A 13,840-nucleotide genomic window follows, 5' to 3' on the forward strand; every position below is an offset into this window, starting at 1 on the left:
GTCTGTTTCCTTCAGGTTCCGGCGGTGTCTCAGGCAGGGCTCCTGCCTCACCTGGGCCCTCTCCCACGGGAGCCCAGAGGCCTTATACAGTTTCCTCTTGGGCCAGGGATGTGGGCAGGGGTGGGCAGTGTTGGTGGTCTCTTCTGCTCTGCAGCCTCAGGAGTGCCCACCTGACCAGGCGGTCAGGTATCTCTCCCACCGACAAATTTCTTTTCAAAGGCTTATTCCATTTTCATGAGGCTAGCATGAGGTGTACATTTGCCAGGGCCAATCAAAACTTCACAATCAGCTCATGCAGCAGATGGATGACACTCATTTAGCCCATCTAGAAGCATTTGCAGTAGACAATGGAGGGGCCTGACTCATAATACTCCTGCTTGCTGATCCACATCTGCTGAAAGGTAGACAGTGAGGCCAGGATGGAGCCGTTAATCTGGAATAAGTACTTGGACTCAGGGGGAGCAATGATCTTAATCTTCATTTTGCTGGGTGCTAGGGTTGTGATCTCCTTCTGCATCCTGTCAGCAGTGCCTGAATACATAGTGGTATCACCAGACAGCACTGTACTGGCATACAGGTCTATGTAAATATCCATTTCACACTTCATGACGCAGATGAAGGTAGTCTCATGGATGCCACAAGACTCCATGCCCAGGAAGGAAGACTGGAAGAGTGGCTCTAGACACCAGAACCACTCATTGCCAATGGTGATTACCTGCCCATCAGGCAGCTCGTAACTCTTCTCCAAGGAGGAAGATGATGCAGCAGTAGCCATTCCTTGCTCAAAGTCCAGGGCAACATAGCACAACTTCTCCTTTATGTCACGGTTTCCCTCTCAATAGTGGTGGTAAAGCTCTAGCCTTGTTCAGTCAGGATCTTCATGAGGTAGTCTTTTGTATGGCCATAAGTTTGTAGGGTCCAGGGAGTAGAAAGATGTGTTTTGAATAAGAATGACACCATACAAGCATGTTTATGAATTCATGGTTTCTAGCTAGAAAATGTCTTTGGGAAAGATTAGGAAGTGGATCTGCCTTCTTGGAATGGATGCATCACTAGTTGTGAGTTTTGAGGTTTCAAAATTCAAGCCAGTTAGCCTGGACTAAGTTTCAAAGTCCCAGTTAGCTCTATGTGTCTTATTCTTGTGGATCAAAATGTCAAGATGTAAATTCTCAGCTACTGCTACATCATGCCTTTCTGCCTGATTCTATGCTCCTGTCATGTTGGCCTTGAACTCCTCTTTAGATAATGTAAGCAATAATAAGCATTTATAAGTTGCTTAATCATGGTGCCTTATCACAGAAAAAAAAGTAAGATATATGCCACAGGTTGGAAAGCTCTTAAACACAAAATATATTTCATTCTCAGATAAGGCTGTCAGCAGTAGAATTAAAAATAATTCTCAAGTCTTATTTACGTAAGAATTAAAGCCTTTCATGAAAATGAAACCATCATAATCCAGACATTATCAAAAGATCTTAAATCTTAATAACATTACATGGATTACAATGTAAGGTATGAATTTTGTGAAGAAGGAAACATTTAATCCAAAGAATTAACCAAAGAATCCAAAGCCAGGTCTGTACAAAAACTGTCACAAATTATTTCAAAGTCTTCAGACCACTTTGTATTGTAGGAACCATTAGTAATTCAGGAATGAACTGAAGGAGACTTTTATTAAAAAATCCATGTGATTGCTTAGATCTCAGTATACAACATATGATATTGATATTTATCTTGAAAAGATTTTAAAACTTTGGAAATAAATATATTTCTCTGTTGATTGACTTATAGCTTGTATGTATAAGTAACTCATCTCAAATGTGCAAGATAAGTTCTTTTGCCACGTTGACTAGTATACACTAAACAGAAAATTAAAGAAAAATAGAGAAATATAATAATAATACGACCATTCTGAGTTAGTTTAGCATAGCAGTTATTTAGAAGTGATTTTTTATAAAGCAATTTTTTAAAATTAAAATGGCTGTACAATATTCCCATATAAAGTTCTAGACATTGATAATATGTTTCCATTTTCTTGTTTCTGAATATGTTTTTTCTGTTTCAATTGTAAAATCAAACTACTCTATGCTGTTATACAAATTCATAAAGGGTAAAATCAGCAGTAATTTCAGTACAATTCTCTCAACACATTTTGATACATAAAGTGCCTCAAAAATATATTGGTTGACAGGCTAAGTTTTAAAGCCATCAGTTTATAATTGCCAAACAATGCTGAGTATTTGATCATCATTTTTATTATAATGTATTCAATCTAATTGAGACTTAATTAAGAAGTCCACTTAAATGAAACATTTCCCAAGTTACTGAATTAATACTAATTAACAACAATGATCACTGTTTAATTGGGATGGTAATTCTGCTTAATTGGGATGGCTGGTAATGATTAAATGGTGCTCAAAAAGGAATATCCCAGCTCGGTTTAAAGGCTAATTATACTTTGTTTCCCCTTTAAAGACCTTTCTCAAAGTACTGCTAACTAAGAGCCAGGAAAAAAAAAGTTAAACAACCCTCCCACTCCTCTTAATATAATAGAATAGTTTAAAAACCATTATTTGACATCTTTTCAAGCACTGTATAATTCTGTTCTTTGGGAGTTAATCTTGCAAAGGCACAACTTTGCAAACACACTCTTCACAATATAGAAGACTAAATCCCCTCTCTCTTTTCTCTCTCTCTCTCTCTCTCTCTCTCTCTCTCTCTCTCTCTCTCTGTGTGTGTGTGTGTGTGTGTGTGGGATCTAAAAACTAATACAAAACATAAATCTACTTAGCTGTGATCACACTTGACTCTAGTACCACCAGTAGGTAGAGGCTAGAAACTTGCCACAAGTTCAAAAAGCAGCTTGGTATAACAGGGAGCTTCCTGACTGCAGAAAAATAATAAAGAAGGTTCGCCTAAGTAAACTTTGCTAAAATTATTAGAGGACACACAGGTATACATCAATTAAGATTAAAAACAAAATATAAAATTAAATGCTTATGTAGTCGACATTAAATTGTTATAATAATATAGAGGAAGAAGTTGTTTTCCTATAGGAAATGGTGTACTTTAAAAAATAGATTGAATGTAGAAACTAAATTGGAGAAGAGAATTACACAAAGGAAGAAAGTATGCTAATTTTGATCAAGAAGAAACAAATAATCATGGGTCAGGTTTTTGACTGTGGGATGATGGTGCCCATCCCTCACCTGATGCCTGCCCCCTCTGCAGTTCCTCTCCCTAGTGTAGGGCATTTCATTGATGGTCCCTCCCTTGTGTCCTGAAAGTCTCTTACCTCCCAAGTCCCTGATACATACTAAAGGGTGCCCCCTCCAACCTCCTACCTCCACAGGTTGCCTGTTTCCATTCTTTCTATTAGCCCTCAGGGCTTCAGACTATTTGCCCTACCCAATACCTGGTCAAGTTTCCCTCTTCCACTCCCTGTCCCCTTTCTCACCCAAGACCCTCCCTCCATCCCCCATCCTGGGATTGCATTCTTCTCCTTCCCAAGTGGGATTGAGGCATCCTCACTTGGGTTCTTCTGCTTGTTAACCTTTTTGAGTACAGAGGACTGTATCCAGAGTATTCTGTACATTTTTGACTAATATTCCCTTATTAGTGAGTACATACCCTGCATGTCCTTTTGGGTCTGAGTCACCTCACTAAAATTGATGCTTTCTACTTCCACCCATTTGCCTGTAAAATTCATGATGTTCTCATTTTTAATAGCTCAATAGTATCCCATTATGGAAATGAACCACATTTTCTTTATCCATTCTTCTGTTGAAGAACATCTGTGTTGTTTCAAGCTTCTGAATTTATCTGAAACAAGGCCACTGTGAACATAGTAGAACACCTGCCCCTTTGGCATGGTAGGCTATCTTTTGGGTAAATACTCAAGAGTGATATAGCTGGATTTTCAGGTAGATCTATTTCCAATTTTCTGAATCATCTCCAGATTAATTTCCACAGTGGTTTGCAATTCCACCAGCAATGGAGGAATGTTCATCTATCTCCATATCCTCGCCAACATATGCTGTCCCCTGAGGTTTTGATCTCAGCCATTCTGATTGGTGTAAGGTGGTATTTCAGGGTTGCTTTGATTTGCATTTCCCTGAGGAAAGAACTTTGAACATTTCTTTAAGGGGTATCTCTGACCTATAATTGTTCCTGTTTGAAAAAACTGCAAGGACAAAAATGAAGGAGAAGCTGAGGAAAAGGAGGTACAAAGACAGGCCAAAAATGGAATCAAGCTCACTGGAGTGCCCAAGTCCTGACACTATTACTGAGGCTATGGAGTACTGACAAAAAGGGGCCTATCATGACTGCTCTCCAAAAGGTCCAACAATCAGCTGAAAGAGTCACGTTCAGATATTTGCACCCAACCAATGGACAGAAGCTGCTGAGCCCTGTGGTTGAATTAGGGGAAAAGCTGGAAGAAGCTGAGGGTAGAGTGATCCTATAAGGACCCAGCAGTCTCAACTAACCTGGACCTCCAAGATCTCTCTGACACTAAACCACCAATAAGGTAGCTTATATGAGGCCCCCAATATAGATGACTGCCAGGTCTGGATTCAGTGAGAGAAGATGAATATAACCCTCAAGAGACTGGAGGCCACAGGGAGGGAGAAGATCTGCTGGGGTAGCGGGTCAGGATGGGAACATCCTTTTGGTGATGGAGGGGTGGGGTGGATGGAAATATGGGATGTGGAACACTCATGGGGTGGACCAGGAGTGGGATAAAATCTGAAGTGTAAAAACATTAAATCAAATAAAAGAAACAATAAATTTTATGATAGCAAACACACTTCAAAAAATAAAATAATAAACAACAGCATCATTGGTTGAGCATAATAGTGTACAAGGGAAGCTGAAGCAGGTGTGTCTCCATGAATTCAAAGTCAGCCTGGTTAACAAAGTGAGTTAGGTGCCAATGAGCACTATACAGAAGACACTGTATGAAAACTACACAGAACAATAACAACAATAACAACAAAAATAAGTAACTGAAACTCAAAGTAGCAAAGACAGGATAGAAGGAACTATCTGAAGAACCACACAGAACAACAACAACACAATAAGTAACTGAATTTCGAAGTAGCAAGGACAAGGATAGAAGGATCTATTTGAAGAAATCCAAAGACATGTATAATTGAGACAAACATGTTTGTCTAAGATTTCGACCAGGTCAACTAGAATATATTGGACAACCCAGTTAATAATGTTTGTCAATTTTAGGTAAAAATACAAGAAAGATATTTGTATAAAATAAGATCTTTCTCTCCAGTACAGTCATATTTCTTATCACACATACTCTAGCTTGAGAAAGACTCATTGATCATTGATCCTACAGCAATTTTTACATTAATACTATTAATTAAGATTTTATGTACCTGAGAGGCTCTGCCTGAGCCTGACAAATACAGAGGGAGATGCTTGCAGCCAACCATGTAACTGAGGATGAGTTAGAGGAAGGACTGAAGGAGTTGAAGAAGTTTGCAACCCCATAAGAAAAACAATATTGAGCAAGCAGTGCACCCAAGCTCCCAGGGACTAAACCACAATCCAAAGAATACACATGAAAGGACCTATAGGGTCCATAGCCCTATAGGGGCTATAGCCCCAGCCACATATGTAGCAGAAATGGCCTTTTGGGGCATCAATGGGAGGACAGGCGATTGGTCCTGTAAAAGCTTGATGCCCTAGTGTAGGGTAATGTCAGTGTGAGGAAAGGGGGAGGGAGTGGGTTGGTGGTTGGGGAAGCATCCTCATAGAAGCTGGGGGAAGAGCAATGGGATAGCTGGTTTCCAGAGGGGAAACCAGGAAAAAGGATAACGTTTAAAATTATATTATATTCCTTTTCTTCTGGACAAAACAAGGAAGGATTATAGTAAAGAATTTTAATTAGTGCATTATAGCATATTTGAATTTGATAAAGTTCAAATCTTTAAAATATCTTTAAAACATTCTTTATGTATATAAATGAACAGGGACATACATGTCTATGAACAGGCAGGTACACCTGTGGGCATTTAGAGTTCATAAACTGATATTATAATATCTTCCTCAGACAGATAAATGTTCCTTCATACTTCCTGGAGACAGGGTCTCAGCAGACATGGCTCAACAATGAGTTAGGGAAGCTGGTCAATGGACAACCATGCCTGGCTTTTTTTTTTTACTGGTTGTTTAATTATCTGCATTTTAATATAATCCCCCTTAAGTCCCCCCCCACACCCCCTACCATTCCATTTCCTCCTCCTTCTATGAGGGGATGCTCCCCACCCACCACCAATTCCACCTTACCACCTAGCATTATCCTGTGCTGGGGCATCAACCCTTCAAGCCTTCACCGGACCAATGGCCTCCCCTGCCATTGATGCCTGACAAGGCCATCCTCTACTACATATGCAGCTAGAGCTATGAGTCCTTCCATATGTACTCATTAGTTGGTGGTTTGGTCTTGTGAGTTCTTCGGGTCTGGTTGATTGATATTGTTGTTCTTCCTATAGAATTGCCAACTCCTTCAGCACCTTTGGGTCCCCATGCTCAGTACAATGGTTGGATATGAGCATCCACATCTGTATTTGTCAGACTCTGACAGAGCCTCTCAGGAGACAGCTATATCAGGCTCCTGTCAGCAAGCACTTTTTGGCATCAGCAATAGTGTCTCAGATTGGTGTCTGTATATGGGATGGATCCCCAGAAGGGGCAGTATCTGGATGACATTTCCTTCAGTCTCTATTCTTTGTCCTTGTTTTTCTATTAAAGACAGGAGCAATTCTGGATTAATATTATTGAGATTGCTGAGTGAACCAATTCTTCAACTGAAGGTCGTGCCTAACACCCTTGATATGGTCTACACAGGTTCATTCTCCCCTTTGCTGGATATTTTAGCTAATGTCTCTCCTTTGGGTCCTGGTAGACTCTTACTTTGCTGGCCCCTTGGACTTTCTGGTGGCTACACTCAGTTCCCCATCCTGAATTGCTATACATCTCTGTTAAAATTTCCTGACCCTCTTTATATCTCACCTGTCTCCTCCCACATCTGATCCTGCCCATTTTTCCCATTCCCACTCCTGTCTTCCTCCCAAGTCCCTCCCTCCCAAATCCCAAGGGGCATTATTTTATTCCCCCTTATATGTAGGACTGAAATATCCACATTTTGCCCTTTCTTTTCCTTGAGTTTTATATGGCTTTTTTTTTCTCACATGAGTTCTGGGGGTCAAAACTGAGGTTGTCATATCTGTGTAAAAATCATTTGCTCAACTGAGCTATCTATAGAGCTGCTTAAAATTATTCTTAAGTATGAATAAAGTAATTGCATGTTTAATCAGGATTTGATAACAGTTGATGGAGAAAGGGACATTATAACATTTGTTTCTTTAATCTATTGAATTTACGGTGGTAAATGAAAATCTATTGCCTTGCACAAAAGATATATCCAAATATGGAACATAAAAATTTCAATATCAACCTATGGATATTATATTTGAAAAGTATTACGTTGTTGATACAATATTTGGTTTCATCATCCAAATCTGAATAAAAATATATTTGCAGACCTTTATGAGACTAAGTTATTATTAAAATATCAACAAATCTCAGGGCCATTGCATTATGATACCATGTTATGCAGTAAGCATATGACTTTGGGCAAAATTGTTTTAGTATAAAATGGCAGCTACTTAATTTTTGTATTACTGCTATTTGAGAGTGTTTTATAATGGTAAAACACTTTCCTTAGAACTCAACAGCGGTTTTGCTTTGTGTCAGGCAAAATGAAATACTGTCACTATGAGTTATATTTCCAGAAAGAAATTAAAGAGAAGCAACTTATATTTAAACACTACTAAGTTAGAATCATAAGCCTATGGAGGCAAAGAAAAATTTCAGTCTTATGATACAGCACTCCTTCGTAATAACCCCATGTGATGAAGCTGTATTCACCAATTTGACCCTCCCTCAAGGTATATTATAACAGCAAGTAATGTTACAATACAGTGGAAAACCGATATTACAATGGGAATTAAACAAGAAAGCTGGATATAAATGCTTGGAACCTCTTAAAAGAGTTGAACTGGGGTTGGGATTTAGCTCAGTGGTAGAGTGCTTGCCTAGGAAGGGCAAGGCCCTGGGTTCGGTCCCCAGCTCCGAAAAAAAGAACCAAAAAAAAAAAAAAAGAGTTGAACTGTACCATACACTGTACAACAATCCATTTGCATTATAAAAATTGTCTTAAAATTAAAGAATGTTCAGCTAACAAAGCAGTTATATGAACTTAAAGTTAAACATGGACTTGAAACATCAAACTTTGTGGATTTCTCTGTTCATTATATGGTTTTGAGCCACTGAATGAATATAGAATTTGATCATACACAGCTATCTGCCAAGGTTTATACTAATCTGGACCAAAATAAGTACAAGCCCAAAGGAAGAGGTAAAGGAAAACAAGCAGCTTTGGTGATTATAGTATATTATTTACTCTGTTCATTTAGAAGAACAATAAAGTTGCTTCACTTCTTTGATGTTGGTATTATGATTGTTGTTCAAGAGGTAATTATTACTTAACTAATAATCAATTGAGAATGTGCATATTTTGTATTATTAACAAATTATTAAAATAGAGATCTTAGTTCATTAATAAAAATTATGGATTTGGGGAGGAGTTGTTTTTTTGGATATTTTATTCATTTAGATTTCAAATGTTATCTCCTTTCTCGATTTCCCCTCCAGAAACCCCCTACTCCATTTCCATTTCCCTGCTTCTATGAGGGTGTTCCCCTACCTACCCACACAGTCATTTCCCTACACTGGGGTATCGAACCAACACAGGATCAAAGGCCTCCCCTTCCATTGATGCCTGACAAGGCCATCCTCTGCTACATATGTGGCAGGAGCCTTGGGTCCCTCCGTGTGTACTATTTGGTTGGTGGTCTAATCCCTGGGAGCTCTGGGAAGCCTGGTGACCTGTGCTCAGTTCAGTGGTTTGCTGCAAGCTTCAGCCTCTGTATTTGTCAAGCTCTGGCAGAGCCTCTGAGTAGACAGCTTTATCAGGCTTTCTGTCAGCAAGCATTTCTTGGCATCAGCAATAATGTCTGGGTTTGATATTTGTATATGTGAGGAATCCCCATCTGTGGCAGTCTCAGGATGAGGTTACCATCAGTATCTGCTCCACAATTTTATCTCCATAATTTCTTTAGACTGGAGCAATTTTGGGTTAAAAATTCGGAGATGCGTGGGTGACCTCATACTGCAACCAGGGGTCATTTCTAACCTCTGGATATGGACTTTACAGGTACTCCCTCCCCTTTGTAGTTCATTTCAGCTAATCTAATCCGAGTTAGGTCCTGGGAGACACTTTCTATCCTGAAATCTTGGACTTGCTGGTGGCTATCACCAGTTCCCAACCTCAGTTGCTGCACAACTCTGTTCAAATTCTTGACCCTCTGTATATCATCCCCATCTCCTCCCATACCTAATCCTGCCTGGTTTTTACCCTACCCTTCCCCTCTTCCTCCCAATTCTCTCCAACTCACTACCTCCTAAGAATATTTTATTCACCCTTCTAAGAAGTACCAAAGCATCCACACTTAGGTCTACCTTCTTTCTGAGCATCACATGATCCATGAATTATATCTTGGGTATTCCAAACTTTTGGGCTAACATCCACTTATCAGTGAGTACATACTGTGTGTGTTCTTTTAAGACTGGGTTATCTCATGCAGGATGATATTTTCTAGTTCCATCTATTTGCCTGAGAATTTCATGAAGTAATGGTGTTTAATAGATGAGTAGTACTCCAATGTGTAAATGTGCCACATTTTCTGTATCCATTCCTCTGCTGAGGGATATCTTGTTTCTTTCAAGCCTCTGGCATTATAAATAAGACTGATATGAGAATAGTGGAGGATGTGTCCTTATTATATATGTTGGAGCATTTTCAGGTGTATGCCTAGGAGTGGTATAGATAGGTCTTAAGGTATGTCCAATTTTCTGAGGAACCTCAGGACTGAATTTCAGAATGGTCATACCAGCTTGCAATTCTACCAACAATGAAGGAGTGTTCCAATTTTTCTACATCCTTACCAGCACCTGCTGACATCTGAGATTTTGATCTTGGCCATTCTGACTAGTGTGAGGTGGAATCTCAGGGTTGTTTTGATTTGCATTTCCCTGATGACTAAAGATGTTGTACATTTCTTTAGGTACTTATCAGCCATTCACTATTCCTCAGCTGAGAATTCATTTTTAGCTCTGCACTCAATTTCTCAGCCCTTTTATCCTTTGAGTATAGGAAGGCTAATGATTTTTTGAGTTAAATTTTTATCTGGCCAGTTTGATGAAGTTTGAATCAGGCTTAGTAGTTCTCTGGTGGAAGTTTTGGGGTCATTTAAGTATACTATCATATCATCTGCAAATAGTGATAATTTTACTTTCCAATTTGTATCCCTTTGACCTCCTTTTGTTGTCTGATTGCTCTGGCTAGGATTTTGAGTACTATATTGAAAAGGGTGGGAAAAAGTGGGCAACCTTGTCTAGTCCATGATTTTAGTAGGATTGCTTCAAGTTTTCCTTCATTGAGTTTGATGTTGGCTACTACTTTGCTGTATATTACATTTTCTAGGATTACGTATAGACCTTGAATTCCTGATCTTTCCATGTCTTTTACCATAAAGCAGCATTGAATTTTATCAAATGCTTTCTCACCATCTAATGAAATTATCATGTGTTTTTTTTCCTTTGAGTTGGTTTATATAGTGTATTACATTGATGGATTTCTTTGTACTGAACCATCACTAAATCCCTGGGATGAAGCCTTCTTGATCAGGACAGAGGCTTCATTTTGATGTGTTTTTTGATTCAGTTAGTGAGAATTTTCTTAAATATCTTTGCACTGATATTAATGAGGGGAATTGGTTTGAATTTCTCATTCTTTGTTGGATAATTGTATGTTTTAAATATAAGTATAATTGTGACTTCAAAGAACAAATAAGGTAGTATTCCTTATGTTTCTATTTTGTGGAATAGTTTGAAGACTATTGGTATTAGTTCTTCTTTGAAGTTCTGATAGAATTCTGTCCTAAAACCATCTGACCCAGGATTTTTTTTTTTTTTTTTTTTTTTAGTTTTGGATGTTTTTATTGACTGCTTCTCTTTCTTTTAGGGCTTATGGGACTGTTTCGATGGATTATCTGATCCTGATTTAACTTTGATACATGGTATCTGTCTAGAAAATGTTCAGTTCCTCCAGATTTTCCAGTTTTGTTGAGTATAGGCTGTTTTAGTAGGATGTTATCATTTTGAATTTCCTCAGTTTCTATCCTTATGTCTCCCCTTTCATTTCTGGTTTTGGTAATTTGGATACTTTCTCTGTGTCCTCTGGTTAGTATGGCTAAGGGTTTATCTATCTTGTTTGTTTTTTCAAAAGAACCAAGTACTGGTGTTTTGATTCTTTGTATAGTTTTTTTTTTGTTTCTACTTGGTCTTTTTCAGTCCCCAGTTTTATTATTTTCTGTCATCTTTCTTCTTATTCTAGAGATTTTAGGTGTGCTGTCAAGCTGCCAGTGTATGCTCTCTTTACTTTCTTTTTTGGAGGCACTCAGAGCTATGAATTTTCCTCTTAGTACTGCTTTCATTGTGCCCTATAAGCTTTGGTATGTTGTGCCTTCATTTTCATTAAATTCTAAAAAAGTCTTTAATTTCTTCCTGTGTTTATTACTGGAACAAGTTATTTTTGAAAAGATAGTTGCTCAGCTTCCATCCATATGTGGGCTTTCTGTTGTTTTTGGTGTTATTGAAAACCAGACTTAGTCTGTGGTGATATTATAGTATGTATGGGATTATTTTGATCTTCTTGTATATGTTAATGCCTGTTTTCTGACCTATTATATCGTCAATTTTGGAGAAGGTACCATGAGTTCCTAAGAAGAACGTGTATTCATTTGCTTTAGGATGAAATGTTCTATAGATAACTATTAAATCAATTCGGTTCATAACTCCATTTGTTTCAACGTATCTCTGTTTAGTTTTTGTTTCCTTGATGTGTTCACTGATGAACCTGGGTTATTAAAGTCTCACACTATTACTGTGTTATGTGCAATGTGTGCTTTGAACTTTAGTAAAGTTTCTTTTATGAATGTAGGTGACCTTTCATTTGAACCATAAATGTTAAGTGTTGAGAGTTCATGTTGGTATATTGTTTCCTTTTATGAGTGTCCTATCTTATCATTTTAGAAAACTTTTGGTTGAAAGTTCATTTAATTAGAATTAAAATGGCTACTAAAGATTCTTTCTTGGGACCATTTGCTTGGAAAAATTTTGCCAGTCTTTTATTTTGAGGCAGTGTTTTGTCACTGAGGTGTCTTTCATGTATCCAGCAAAAAGGCTGGGTCCTGCTTAGATATTCAGTCTGTTAGTCTATGTCTTCTTTTTGGGGGGTGGGGCAATTGAGTCCTTTGATGTTAAGAGGTATGAAAGAAAAGTGATTATTGCTTCATGTACTTTTTGTTGTTAGTTTTGGAATTATGTTTGTGTGTCTATCTTGCTTTGGGTTTGTTGAAAGAACCCAACTTACTTTATTTCTTTTCATTAGGTGTAGTTTGCCATCTATTATCCTTTGTAGGGCTGGATTTGGGGAAAGATAGTGCATTAATTGTTATAGACATGGGATATATTGGTTTCTCCAACTATGGTAATTGAGAGTTTTAATGGGTATAGTAGCTGGCATTTGTGTTCTCTTAGGGTCTATATGATATATGCCCAGGATCTTCGGGCTTTTAAAGTCTTTGTTGAGAATTCTGGTGTAACTCTGATAGATCAGCCTTCATATGTTACTTGACCTCTTTTGCTCTCTGCTTTTAATATCCTTTTGTAATTTGCATTTGGTGTTTTGATTATTATGTGATGGGGGAAATTTCTGTTCTGGACCAATATATTTGGAGTTCTATAGGCTACTTTTATTTTAATGGGCATTTCTTTCTTTAGGTTAGGGAGGTTTTCTTCAATGATTTCGTTGAAGATATTTATTGGCCCTTCAAACTAGATATCTTCGATCTCTTCTGAACGTATTGTCCTTAGGTTTAAACTTCCCATTGTGTCCTAGATTTCTTGGATGTTTTGGGTTAGGACCTTTTTGCATTTTGCATTTTCTTTGAGTGTTGTGTCAGTGTTTTCTATGCTATCTTCTGCACCTGTGACTCTCTCTCCTATCTCTTGTATTGTGTTGATGATGCTTGCATCTATGACTCTTGGTCACTTTCCTAGGTTTTCTATCTACAGCATTTTATACCCTTGTAATTTCTTTATTCTTTCTATTTCCATTTTTAGATCCTCAATGATTTTGTTCAACTCCTTCAGCTGTTTGTTTCTGTTTTCCTACAATTGTTTAAGGGATTTTTGTGTTTCCTCTTTCAAGGCTTCTACCTGTTTACCTGTGTTCTCTATTTTTTTTAAGGGAATTGTGTATGTTCTTCTTAAAGTCCACTATTATCGTCCTGAGATGTGATGTTTAATATGAATCTTGACTTTCCAATGTGACAGAGTATCTAGGAATTGCTATAGTCGGAGAACTATGTTCTAATGATGCCAAGTAGCCTTGGTTTCATTGTTTATGTTCTTGAGCTTGCTTCTCATCATTTGGTTATCTTTAGTGTTACTTGGTCTTGCTTTGTCTGATTGGAGCCTGTTCCTCCTGTGAGCCTGTGATCTTAGGTGTGTCAGCAGTCCTGGGAGACCAATTCTCTCCCAGCAGAATTTTTGTGTGTAGAACTGTGTCTCATTGTTAGCTCTGGGTCCCTGATGGAGAATGGAAATATCCTATCCCAGGCAGCTCTGTGGC

General features: G+C 38.1%; 1 pseudogene; it reads right to left on the minus strand.

Annotated features, from left to right (window-relative positions):
* Positions 1-325: 325 nt before the first annotated feature.
* Positions 326-960, minus strand: LOC116887881 (annotated as a pseudogene).
* Positions 961-13,840: the final 12,880 nt, after the last annotated feature.

Source organism: Rattus rattus, chromosome X, assembly GCF_011064425.1.
Source record: "Rattus rattus isolate New Zealand chromosome X, Rrattus_CSIRO_v1, whole genome shotgun sequence".
Lineage (NCBI taxonomy): Eukaryota > Metazoa > Chordata > Mammalia > Rodentia > Muridae > Rattus > Rattus rattus.